The sequence below is a fragment of the Paramormyrops kingsleyae genome, chromosome 9 (genome assembly GCF_048594095.1).
Source record: "Paramormyrops kingsleyae isolate MSU_618 chromosome 9, PKINGS_0.4, whole genome shotgun sequence".
Lineage (NCBI taxonomy): Eukaryota > Metazoa > Chordata > Actinopteri > Osteoglossiformes > Mormyridae > Paramormyrops > Paramormyrops kingsleyae.
The window spans coordinates 1,817,635-1,831,202 of NC_132805.1; positions in this window are offsets into that span (position 1 = coordinate 1,817,635).

The following is a 13,568-nucleotide window of genomic DNA, read 5'->3' on the forward strand; positions in this document are numbered from 1 at the left end:
GGTTTCTGCAGCAGATGGGGCACCCCTGCGGTCGAGAATATTCACGGGCCTTTCATCCCGCCGTTGATCAAAAGTGAATATTGCTCTCAGAGGACTTGGAGGGGGCGGGGCAGAGTTCCGTCTCCAGGCAACGGCCCACCTGGCCTGAGTGTTGGGTAAGGGTCCGTCTTCGGGCTACGGCCCACCTGGCCTGAGCGTTTGGTAAGGGTCCGTCTTCGGGCTAAGGCCCACCTGGCCCGAGCGTTGGGTCAAAGGGCGGCGTTACGTTGTTGGTACATCGTATCACATTAAACTGTAATCATTTTGAATGCACAGTTTAAGCCAGATATTTAATAACAATCTTTAATCTTCTACTTGTTATTCTGACGTTCATGCTAAGGCTGTAATAGCTGTTAGAGGGTAATGGAGCTCGCAGCTTTTTTTGAGTGTGGATATCTGAGCTGAGGTGTTGACATGGTGCTGGGGGAGGCTTTTGGGTGGGGGCTGATACCATGGCAACGGCAGCCGCCAGCGCTCTGGGTGATATTCAAACTATATAAATCCTGTCATGAGTCTGCCAGCAGAAAACATCACGCACCCAGATTTTAGCTGTTGTGCAATTGGTGATAATTAGTCACTGGCTGATCTGCATGGCAGGGTGAGGCGCGGGGGGAATGTGGCAACGCAGAGTTTATTATGGGGTGCAGCGTGTATTTATGGGAGGCACTGTGAAGTGAGTGGACCAGGATGAAGGCCTGCTGGGATACGAAGAAGCTGCTGTCAGGCAGGCCTGCCTGAAGGCCTCCCTTTCGTGGCCACGCCCTGCAGACAAACTTCCCATCAGTGGTGGGAAAAGTCAGCGCTCAGAAGCCTTGTAGTGGGTGGGGTTATTATGCCCTGTCAATCTTCAGCCATTCTGCAAACAACCAATGGGAAGCAGGCCAACCCATTTGGTGATTGATGACAGATCATAATGTAGGATTTCTCCCCATTTACTATGATTCACACCCACTGTGGAGTTACGTTCACTTTTATCATTGGGTCTGGGGTGGGGAATGGGGGTTGGGGGGCTCTCTGGAACATTCCACTGCTGGCAGCGGGAGTCGTATTTAGTGGGGCCGCTGAAATCCTGGACGTACCGTTCATCATTTCTAGCATTTAAATAGTTCTAACATGCTATTCGCTCATCCATGTGTCAACACCTTGTGGGTTTCGCCAGAGACACCTTTTTTACTTCTATGGAAGCGCGTTTAGAGAGCTTGGATGATCCGCCGATCCAAACCATGAATTTGGTTTTAACGGGCTGTCCTGAACCTGTGTGGGCTGCTTGCCACAGCCTGTAGGGGGCAGTCTTTCCCGTAAGTTTCCTGGGACTCAAACCTTCAACATCTGTGTGTGTTTTGGATGCTTTGATATAATCATAATAAAAAATTATGATCGACTGCCACAATTTCAAACCGTTTTGGCATTTGACTTTTCGGGATGCAATATTAAAAATATTACACCTCAGTTTTATGAGTATTATTAATTATTCTGTTAATGGATCTCAACCTGTCCCTTTCCTCTGCCCCGTGAGGCCTCAATATTTAGAATATATGGCCTCTTTTTATTGCAATTCGTTGGGAGAATGTACATTTTTGTAGATAAATGTCCGCGTACCATTTGTCTAACGGACACTAAAATTTGATGGCGATAAAATCAGAGCTCAGATCCGTAACCTTACATGTAGTTGGCGGAAATGATGGGGGGGGGCGCTGAGGTGCTGGGTTCTAAGAGGGTCTGTCTGTAGAGGACGTGGGGTCATTCTGGTGAGGGAGATGATGTCAGCAGGTCCACGTGATCCTGAGATCTGGCAGCAGGTCCCAAAAAACAAGGCCGTAAGGTTCCTGCTTTGGCGTGTGTCCCGTGGCCCTTATTTGTTTTTATTTGTGTTAAATGTCTAATTCGGTTCAGAGAGATATTTGGGTTTATTCAAGGTGCTCCAATGGAAATAAACATGCAGCTGTACTCAGTCCCTGAGGGTCTCCAGTCTTCCCGCAGGAATTTCATGTTGGATCATATGGCCGCACCTGTGTCTACCACCCAGACTTCAACATATCCTGCAGTACCTACAGCAATGTGCCCCAAGCCTCTGACATGATCACTTTTCATTTACCCCACTGAATGCACAAATACGTTTTGCTACCCGCATTGATCCATTGGGTCTTTTGAATCGTTAACTGAGCTTAAAATTTAGGTTACGGTTTTTGCTGTCGTGCCAGAGAAACACCTGCACCTGTCGGCTTCTGCTCTACCTGTCTGTCCCTGACTTAGTCTGTGTGTGTTTTCTGTTGGTGTAGCGTTCATGGAGAACCTGAGATTGAATGGAGTTATTTCATATCAGGGGTCTTTATCAGGAATCCAGGTGGATTTTAATGTTCTCTCTCTCTCTCTCTTCCCCTCCCCCTCTCTCTCGCTCTCTCTCTCTCACGCACATACACACTCTCTCAGATTAATTACCCCTGTCTGTCTGCACTGTTCATTGTCCTTAAGGTAGGCTTGGGTGGGGGTAGGATAGGGGGTCACAAATCACTGTGAACACCCATATTAGCATTCCAGATAGGGGGTGAACAATCCGGTTAGGGCACTACGACTTGAGTGCAGCCCCTCTAGCTGTCTTTGTGGAGAAGCCTAAGGTCACCGTGCTCCCCCCGCCCCCCACGTCCACATCCCACACTGTAATTGTTCTCCAGGATGGCATTGTGGCAGAGAGGGTCCGTCAGAGCCGGTGCACCCAGCAGAAACGGCTTCAATCAGTGTATCATGCTAATGGCCGACCGCGGCTGCGTGCTGTGCAGGGGCACGGTGGATGGGCCGGTTTCTTCCGGCATGGCTCACTCTCCAGGACTTAAATCTGTGCCACAGAAATGAAAGTACAAGGAGACGTGCAATTAGCTCCCTGGCTCTGGAGCCTGAAGAGTCAGAGTGTCGGCAGAGCTCTCTCAACTGAGACACAAACGAGAGGAACCTCTACAAGCGGGAAATCTCTGCACACAAAGTGTTACTATGCTTGTGTGTGTCTGTGTGTGTGTGTGTGTGTGGTGTCCAGGTATACATTACGTTGTGGGAACCAAATGCCAGAACCAAATGTCCCCACAATGTGATAATATCCTGTTATTTTGACGTTATGGGGACATTTTTTTTAAGTCCCCACAAAGGGAAACTTGATTTTATAAAAATCTGTGACTGCAATCAAAAAACTAAAAATGTTTTGTTTGGTTACTCATAGTTAAGGTTAGGGCTGGTTAGGGGTTAAGGCTGTTATGTTGGGATTAGAGTTTTCCCCATAGGGAAAACAAGTGTGTGTGTGCGTGTTTGTGTACGCACAAGGAAACGAACAGAACCACATCGATGCTATCTGAAATTTTTTGAGTTTGATTAGATTAGTTTCAACTTTATGGACATTGTACTGAGTACAGGTACAGAGCCAGTCAAATGCAGTCAGCATGGAACCAGCTGCAAATAAATTATGTACAAATAGATGCAATTATTAATTATGGTTGTGTGCAGAATTTTACAAACTGACATATACAACATGCAAATGAATTTACTAGAAATGCTGATTTCGAATCAAAATGTATTCCTTTGTCTAGCTGTTGGTGATGGAGTTATTTAAAGCTCTTGTTTTAAAAGAATTGACTGGACATGTTGGCCAGATGTCGCCCAAAAAAACAACAGATAGTTTTCATTAAATTTTTTTCAAATTTACCTGCTGCTCTTATCCAAAGTGACATAAGGTACAGACTAGGGTTACAATTTATGTGTGCTATCTGGGATTTAAACCTACAACCTTTGCATTATTGGCACTACAGGCAGAAAGTAAAAATCCAGACCAAGATGTCGTTTCAACCAACCAGTTGCACACTCGGTGAATGTGACTCTTTATATACAGGTGGTTAGTTGAATCAAAACCTTGGTCTGGATTTGTACTTTCTGGACCTGAACTTTCCACCTCTAGCTTCAGGAACCTTCAAGGCTGACATCCTCAGGAACTGGAAATAGAAAATACTGGCAGTCCGTACTCCTGTCCATTAAGAATAGCCAGCAGCTCATGCAGGCTGAGGCGGTGAGGATCTTCACTGAACTGCATGCGGTCTTCTGGCAGAAGCAATAAAGCTCCTCTAGCAGAAATGGGCCGCATAGAAACCCAGGGTGCTTTTTGTTCATCCAGCTGCAAAATGACAGACACATTTCCTCATGTTGGCTCCCATTGACCATTTCTCAGTAAGGAGCCCATCTTTGTGGCTTTGCTGGGGGATGGGCCAAGAGCACGGCGATGGAATTTACTAGAAGGATAAGCCTAATTAGCAGCTCCTTTGTGGTTATTAGAGCTTAATCCATCTATTAATACCCTCTAATTACATACCGTGTTATACCTCTCATCTTTAAGTGGATACAAAATACTGTATTCAGCTGGCGTTGGACAGAATTAGCACCTTAAAACCCTTAAACACACATCAGTGGACCAACAAAGCATCCATTTGTGCTGTAAAATATATGAAACACTGATGTCAGCCCATAATTAGTGTAAATCTTCCATGTAAACCTGGAGGTTTTCGTTAGAGCAACAGGGTCAAAGGCTGATGCTAAGAAATAAAATGGAAAGTTTATTTATGATGCCGATCATTATTAATATTACCTTCTGTAGACAATTAATCTGTTATGGGAATAATGGAGGGGGGGGGGGGTGCATGGGGCAGATTTACCGTCCCTGACCCAGATGTGGAGTTTCACCACCTCGGAGGTGAGGGCTGGCATCTGGAAGGGGGGAGCACGACCTCCCGGCGATCCACACCTGCCTCTCAGCTGGTCGATATATCGGTCGGCTGATATTAAGGGTTGGTGAGTTTACTGACACTGATAATGTCTCTTTAAACATTTATGAAGAGAAGAGGAGCTCTCACTGGAGGAGGACTGGAGGAGCTGGGTTGCCTGCCAGCCGATGATTCCATGTCTCCTCCAGTGGTCAAGCTCTCTGCCTGGAGACCCTCCCCATTGGTCAGTACTTGCAACTGCTGAGTAAATTAATAAAATTTGTTAATAGGTTGTTAATGATAGTTTTTTTTTGGGGGGAGGGTGACAAAATAAAATTAAACACTTTTTTTTCTTCCATATTCAGAAAATCATCTTTTAAATCCTCCCAATTATTTGGTGACTGGAAAACTAAGGCAAATTATTTCAACACAACCAAGAAATGATGGAAACCAGGAATACAATGCGATGCAAATACAGAAACGCAGTTATACACAAAGTCAGTGTGTGGCTCTGCAGGTTTGGACCCCGTGCGGGTTTGGACCCAGTGCGGGTTTGGACCCCATGCGGGTTTGGACCCCATGCGGGTTAGGACCCCATGCTTGGGATTGCTGGGCTGGCGGTTTACATCCTGTGGTCGCAGAAAAATGCGATACTTGGCCCCTTAACCTGAATTGCTCCAGGGGCTGGATGATCCTTACTTGTATGTTGCTTCAGACAAAAACGTCTGCAAATTATGGGAATATATCAAAGTCATACATAATACAAAGCATTTGTTAGTGACTGATTGGGAATGGAATTATTGCAGTAAACCATCTAATACTTTTAGGATAACAGTGATTGTATTTTGTCTGTGTGTGAACACAGTTCATTTGTAAGGTGCTTTTGTTAAGTTTGAGCAGACAGCATAGCTTAAATTTGCTCCTGTCTGAGAGAGTAATAATTGTGAGAGTTCATGTTACTTATTTTAAGGTTAAGCTATATCTTGTTTTATATTTCTATTACTTTAGGACTGTGAGGTTCTCCTGCTTGAGAAATTGTAAAATTGATTTGGCCCCATGGCCCCGCCCCAATGACCACGCCCCCATAGCTCCGCCCCCTTTGACTCCACCCCTGTGACCCCACCCCCTTTCTGCACTTCCGTTACACTGATGATAGCATTAATCTAGTGCTGCTCTCTTACTAAACGGTTACTGGTTGTTTCGTCCCACAGCTGGAACCTTCAGTACTCTGTTGGTACTGTGGCTCTCCTGAGGAGTGTGGCTTTTCAGTGCACACTCATATAGGAGGCTTCTCCGCAGCTCCAGCACCTCTCAGATGTCTTTCTTGTAACATCCTACGTCAAATAAATAGATTTATTATAGGAATAAAAGTATGAATAAAGCCAGTTTCTCAAGGTCACTGTGTGGTGATCTACAGAGTCACTTAGCGGGTAACAGTGGACTTGGCAGGTTCTTGATCATCAGGATTTATGAATAGAGATGTTTAATGAATAGCCTTCTGTGTTCACTTGAATAGGCTGTTTGAGGAGCAGGGACTCACTTGCATAGTAATTGATACTTAAGTCTGTCTTGTTGATGACAGGGTATACTTATAACTGAAGTGGAAGGAGCGGATTGGCTGAGAGAGCATCGCACTGTCCTGGGGTGATTAATTTAGTTAAATATGACAGTGGATAGATTCCTCGAGCGGCATGGCGTATGCCGGACTGGTCGTCTTTTCCCGTCGGCATGGAGACAAACGTCCTGATGGCCTGCCTGTAGTAAAGCAGGCTGTATGAGGGCTGTCAAAGTGACAGCTGTTTGTCCACCTGCCATAAACCTGTCCGGGGCGTTTTCTACCTGCGCTGCCGCCTTCGGCCTTATTTACTGCACCCTGACCGCCGGCCCACAGCCTCGCAACTGCTGACTAGTTATCGGGTGATGGATGGCCGTGTGCAGTGTCTCTCGGAGGTGAGAGACAGGGTATTGGCCAACTGGGAACCATAGCAATTTTACTGGGGGTGCAAGGGTGCAATTGCAATTGCATCCCCTGCTGGTCAGATGATTTGAACATATTAAGTTCAATGAAATTTTAGATTGCAAAGTTATAGGGCATCATGGGGCTGCAGTGCTTAGCGGCTTTGCGACCAGGGTTCAAGTCTCCGTCGTGGGGTTTCCTCTGGTTTCCTCCCACCCATCCTGGGTTGTTCCCCGCCTTGCACTGCAACCCTGAATAGGGTAAGTGGTTACAGAAAATGGATGGATGGATGTAAAGTTATATTTGAAAATGTGGCTTGTGATACTTGTATCAATGTCTAATAATAATTTATTGTAAATGTATGTACTTTTCTTTAAGTGTACCTTAGTTTAGCATAGCTTGTAATGAATAACTGGTTGGGCTCTCCCACTCTGCACCCCCTGGGAGAAAAGCCTAGAGGCGCATAAGCCATGACCCGAACCATGGCGACCCCCCAGGAGTGCCATATCATGGAGGCAGGTATCCGGTAGCCAATGAAATTTGCTGGCTGTTCGGCGGTCACTCAGAAGCTATCCCCCCCAGAAAGCCACCCGCGTGCACGTCGACGCAGCCGGCCTCCGACGGGGCAGCGGTGTGGCCTGTGGGTTTGCCGGCCTGCAATGCGCACGTGGACGCGGCCGGCCTCCGACGGGGCAGCGGTGTGGCCTGTGGGTTTGCCGGCCTGCAATGCGCACGTCGACGCGGCCGGCCTCCGACGGGGCAGCGGGGTGGCCTGTGGGTTTGCCGGCCTGCAATGCGCACGTCGACGCGGCCGGCCTCCGACGGGGCAGCGGGGTGGCCTGTGGGTTTGCCGGCCTGCAATGCGCACGTCGACGCGGCCGGCCTCCGACAGGGCAGCGGTGTCGCTTTCCCCATTAGTGCTGAGATGTGCGGTAGGGGGCTACAGGGGGGTTCACTGGCATCCATCCCAAGCTTGCCAGGCGTGCTGGATTGCGGCCCACATGATCATAATTTTTCCTGGAAGCGGGGGGGGCTTAGAAAGAAAATCCTGACCCTTCGAAGCTTCAGCAGCCGAGAGGAATTCCAAGCCCGCTGAACTCGGGTCCGGTGACACGGGCTCTGCTGATCCAAGTTCATCTGCTACCCAGCGGTGGTGAGGGAGGGGGGCAGAGAAACATGGGGCTGGGGGGTCCTGGGGGTCACACTGCAGTCATATTAGAAGCAAACCGACGTAGCGGCTGCATAAATCTGCCCGCTTCCCTGACAGATCCCGGGTAATCTTTGGTTCAAAGCCCTTTTGGATTCCCCTCCTTAACCTATTCATAACCCTGATAAACAAGAAAAAAAGACAAAACCATGAACAACTGATGGCTTACTCAGCGGACTGATTTACGGTAACACATGCCTTTCTAACATTAACGACATAGCCTGCAACAATGGTGACTTTTGCTACATAAATCTAAATACTATTTTAAAACGTATTTCGAGATTTTCTCCACTGGTTCTTTGTTGAAACAAAGTATATGCCTTGATCATCATGTGACTCAAAGTTTTTGTGTTAGTCTGGCAAAAGCCTTTTCTTTTGCTGGGTGCTCAGAAACCACTGGTGCTGCTTTTAAACACATGATTCACTGCAATGGTCTGATAGTGACCAAGGAGGAAAGAAAAACAAAAGGGAAAAGGAAAGAACTATTCTGACCATTTGAAGTCAATAAGTTGCAGATGCTTGACCAGGGATCAACATGCCAAACCAATCTATCATCGTGTGGACAGGTATGTCAGATACAGAATTATAGAGGCTCGCCTGAAAGACTGCAGTATATCTAGTAGGATGTGAATGAGATAAAAGAAATGTCTGCTTTTTAAAGAATTAATTCCAGTGAAACAATACATTGAAATATTCAGGTAGCCCTTTAGTTAAAAACTAAATAGCATGAGAATTTGCCCATTGACCAATATCAGCCGTGTAAAGATTATCTTGTAGTGATTATAACAGGTCTGCAGGTATAAGTAATTGTTTATATAATTATTTGACAGCAGTCTTGGTCAGGCATTGCAGTTCTGGCCTCAGCCCAGTATGGACAGGGGTTAGATACACCACCCCATTTACCCTCCATTAGCTGGGGCAGATTACCTATTTTTGGGGCCTCACAGGCACTAAATTCTGATAAACAATTCAAACCAGGATAATTCTCATGCCTAAACCCTGAGTTGATCCATAACTCCCATATTACTTTGCTGCTCATCTCAGCAGACGTCAAAAATAACATGTCAAACCAGTTAGACTCATGAGTGGGATCCCTTCTGAGGTTCCAGTTTGGGAGTTTTCTCTCTACGTGAAGAAGTCTATTGACTTCTTATCCATCCATCCATCTTCTAGTCAATTTTCCTGACATTGTAGGTATGGGTTTTTGGGCAGAGTTCTCAGTCAGCCAATAATAAGCAGTGGTCCAGTCCTGCTAACCCACTGTGATTGGCTGACCGAGAAGCCATCATAAAACCCCCCACCGGCCCTCCATGGATCAGCTTCCCCTCCCCTCTACTAGATAATCTTGAAAAGAAACACTCATTACAATTGCAAAGGTTGCCAAGTTTTGTTTCTTATGACAGAGTAAAAATGTTTCAGCAAAATATTACCCCCCCCCCACCAGCACACAAATATTTATGCTGTCAATGGTGTAGGCCTCAGAGTAAGCTTCTTGTAGGCTCAATGCAGAAGTATAATCAACCTTAAGGTTTAAGGAATGCACTTGCAGGGTCTATCCTCAACATAGTTTTAGCAAAATTATTTATTATACAGCAAAAAAATTCATGTTATATAGTGTAGACAGGTCAGGTCTTTAGCTCCTTTTACACTCTGAAAGACCCCCCCCCCCAACAAGAATGCTATGAGTGAATTTAGAGATAAAGGGTGATCTTCTGACTGGTAATGAGTCTGATACAGGGGAGGATACTGACATCCCATAAAGATGCTGAGTCAATCACTTCCTTATGACCTTAGTGGTGCCAGATTAAACCCTACTGCCTCGATGGCTTCCCCTATAATCATTACCCAGTCTATCGAATCATCATCCCAGAACACTGGCCTATCCTTAGTAATTTCCCTTACAATGTGTCCCAGAACCACCATGCAGTGTTTAACAGCTACTCCCAGTGAGGACTGAGCGTCAAGGGACAATGTTAGAGCTGCGATCTCATTCTCGCGAGCTGTTACAGTTTTCCTCATGATCATAGTTTTATTGTTCATGAAATGATTGAACAATGGTGAGAGGGGGAAATTGAATTTACTGAGGTTATTTCTTTGTTTTTACATCACTAGTTATATATAAGATCTAAGTCTTACCTTTCCATCTAGGCCTAGACTTTATTATATTCAACCTTATATTCGTCTAAGCATTTTCATTTTTTGTAGCTTATAATAATCTTTACTTGAAAATGATTTTAAAATTATATGTAAGGCAATGCTGATATTTCCATTGACTGTATGATGTTGTGAGACATAAAACCCTTCCATGTTCAGGCATACAACAACGTCCGGGTCAAATTGGAATGTTTAAAATCAAAAGATGCAGTGGCTATGTATGTCAGGGATACATTTTTCTTTTTTGACAAATCGTCGCCTAAATCCTGACGGCCCCTAACGTTCGCTGTTTAACAGTGTATCACTGGTATAACATTTGGAAGTGCAGTCAGAGGCCAAGGTACTGTTGCTAACTTTAGCCGAGTGCCTTTAACGTTTATGGCATAATGTCAGATTCGTCCTTAACGGTCCGATAACCATCTGCGAATAACCATCAGTGGGCCGGTCTGGGATCCATTGACATCCATATTCCCTTTTCCCTCCCTGACATGAATCCACAGAGCCATCTGCACCCCCCCCCCCCCCTCCCGCCACGCCCACCCGCCCCCTCCGCCCTGCGTGTATGCGCATACGTATCGGCACATTTTAAGCTGCCCTCTCCTTCTTGTTTAATATCACGCTAACTCGATAATGGGCAATAGAATGGGGCAGCTAGGCTGATGGGCTAAGCTGGGGGTAGTAAAATAAACAGGGAAAAAAATGTGTGTGTGTGTGGGGGGGGGGGGGGGCGGTGTGTGTGGAACAAGCAGCAGCAGTGGAAGTGCAAACAGGAGGCACTTTCTGGACAAGATGGCCTCCGGACCGCCATGCAAAGTAAAGAGAATTTAGCCTCATCATAAAAGAATCCTCCCCAGCGCCGTAGCTCACTCTGGCACTTTTATGGCTTTTTATTTTCTAGCCCATTGGAGCCACGAACTGCATGCTGATTTATAAGCCCGGCTCGTGAGACACAGGGGGCTTGTAAGACCTACTTCCTTCTTGTGTTGAGTTAGCCCAGAACAGTCTACACCCCCCCCTCCCTCCGCACGCCCCCCCCCCCCCGCCGGCCTGGTCTGTCCCCATCTCCAGTGAGATATTGGACTGTACGCGGAGAGTGATAGTATTTCTCACATCGGGGTTCCTGCTGTTCTAAATCACTGCATTGCGATAGCTGGAGTACAAGGCCCATTTGAAGGGAGTTAAATATTCATGGAGGCCTATTGATTCGGGCACTCGTTATTAGGAAGCTGTTTGGAGTGTTTGGGATTAATCTAGGCAGCTTTCTCTGTGAAGGAGATCTCCGATACGTCAGAGGCGCCTGAGGGGGCGGGGAGGGGGGGGGGGGCGGAGGGAAAGTTCAGGGTTAGAAATGGAAATCTTGAGGAGGGGTTGTGGTTAGCGTTTAATGGGGGGATGGGGGACTGCGGGGACGGAGGCCGCGGCGCACAGTGCGGATTAAGGCCCCCGCGACCCGGGGCTGCTTGTGTTAGCTGGCCGCTCCGCAGTTGGCCAGGATCTCCTTCCTGTCAGCTGTGTAAATAAGCAGTGGGACAGGAGCCGCCAGTCTGTTCGTACCCAGCTGTGCGTACGTCTTGTCTGGCCGGCCGGTCGCTCAGCGCCAGGCTCCTCAGCTTCATCCACCATCTCGGCCACACTGTGTCCAACACGGTTTGTACTCCCCCAGTTAAAGCTGTTGGTGGGGCGGGGGGGGGGGTCAGGTACGATTTAAAATATCAGGCAAATCTACTGAGTGTCACATACACAAAGATACACATACAAACATATGTCCCACTTTGTCAGGGTACCCAGAATTCCATGGTAGTCCCCTACATTTGGGTGCTGGGGGAGGGGGCGCGTAATCAAGCAGACAGCAAAACAGCACAGGTAGCTTGTTGACTATACAACAGACAGCGGTGTCTGACAGCTGAGGGGAGGAACAAGCGAGGGCCCGTGATGGCAGAGTAACACCCCACAAATTGAGAGTGGTGTTTGACACGGCGGTACATGAGCCCCCCCCCCGCACGGAGAGGCATGTGGTGACGTCCTGATTAGGCTCCCCTCCCTCCCCTTCTGACAGAAAGCAGGCGTCTGTAAATCATCCCTCAGCAGTGGCATGGAGCCGAAAGCTCAGGACTGCCAGGCGGAATTGAATTCATCCTTAAACAGGCCGGGAGTAATTCACCAGGCTGACAAATCGCCCCTATAGCTACATCATTCTCCGGCATTCGGTTTCTCTTCGACAGTATAACACTGAAATCTTTGGGCCCAGTCTATTATATGGTATGGCCTTCTGCCTTTAGCCATGGGTAATCGCTGTGTCCATGGCGGAAAGGGGATGCAACCTGTCTGGCTCAATTTGCAGCCTGGCATTCTGTCTGTGGTCCTCCTTTGCCATTATGTGACATCAGCCTGTCAGTTCTGGTCTTCAGACTCCTTGGAATGATATGTTTGTCATACTCTATAGGCCAACTGAGAGTAATGGAATGAAGGATCTAATATAGAAAGGAAGTGTAACTGACTGTGGAAAAATTCCAGACCTCCAGACCCTACTGACAACCACTTTGAAGATCGATCTATGGCCACCTGAGGACAGGGGAAATATACAAGAACCCCATTTTTAACACCTTCATGATTAACTGGCTTTTAGTTGCCTCGGATTAAGCCATATAAATTACATATAATTGCATTACAATTTACCTCCTACTTTAATTTCTATGAAACTGCAAGTTGGCAGGCAGTAATATGCACAGTTTTGGGTGTATCTGATTTTTTTTGTTGCAAAACTGTCATTAAAAGCACTCAGACCAAATAAAGCAGGCCCAGTGATTATATGAGCGTAATGAATGGTGGTGGGAAGAGGGGGATGTGGTGCATTCAAAATGAAGGCCACACATATACAAAAACAGTTTAAGAGTCAGTAACATTCGTTGTCATGCAGAACAGGCTGTTGTGTTTATTGCATCCCTGTACGTGAAGCTCTTTGCTCTTTCTGTTGATCCTCTTGTAGCACAATACAGGGAAGTGATCAAGCTGGACCACAGTATGATATGGATATCTGTCAGATGTCCTTTCTGTGGCTTGCTGGGAACATACTATATGTATACTACAGAGCTTCACCACTGAAAAACATAAAACAAATAAATATCCTATGAGCTACTGAGAGATGATGAATACTTGCCCCAGTTCTGATAATATTTATCCATTTTCTCCCATCAGCTAGAAGGTCATTTTTTCCCTGTGAATCCCAGTGTATGTTTGTGTATGTGACAAATGAGACTTGAAGATGTATGACAGGAATGTGAATCATGTGATCATGTGACGTGCCCAGAATGTATTGCCCATTTCAGCCGGCATCTCTCACTCTCGCTCAAACCGATACTCAAACACGACTTCTGTCTCGCTCCCTTCGCCCCATTCCTGCAATGCTCACTTATTTTACTTGTTTAGTTTTGGAACAATATGCTGGGAAGTGTGTAATCTGGGTGTGCTTTGTGCGCTG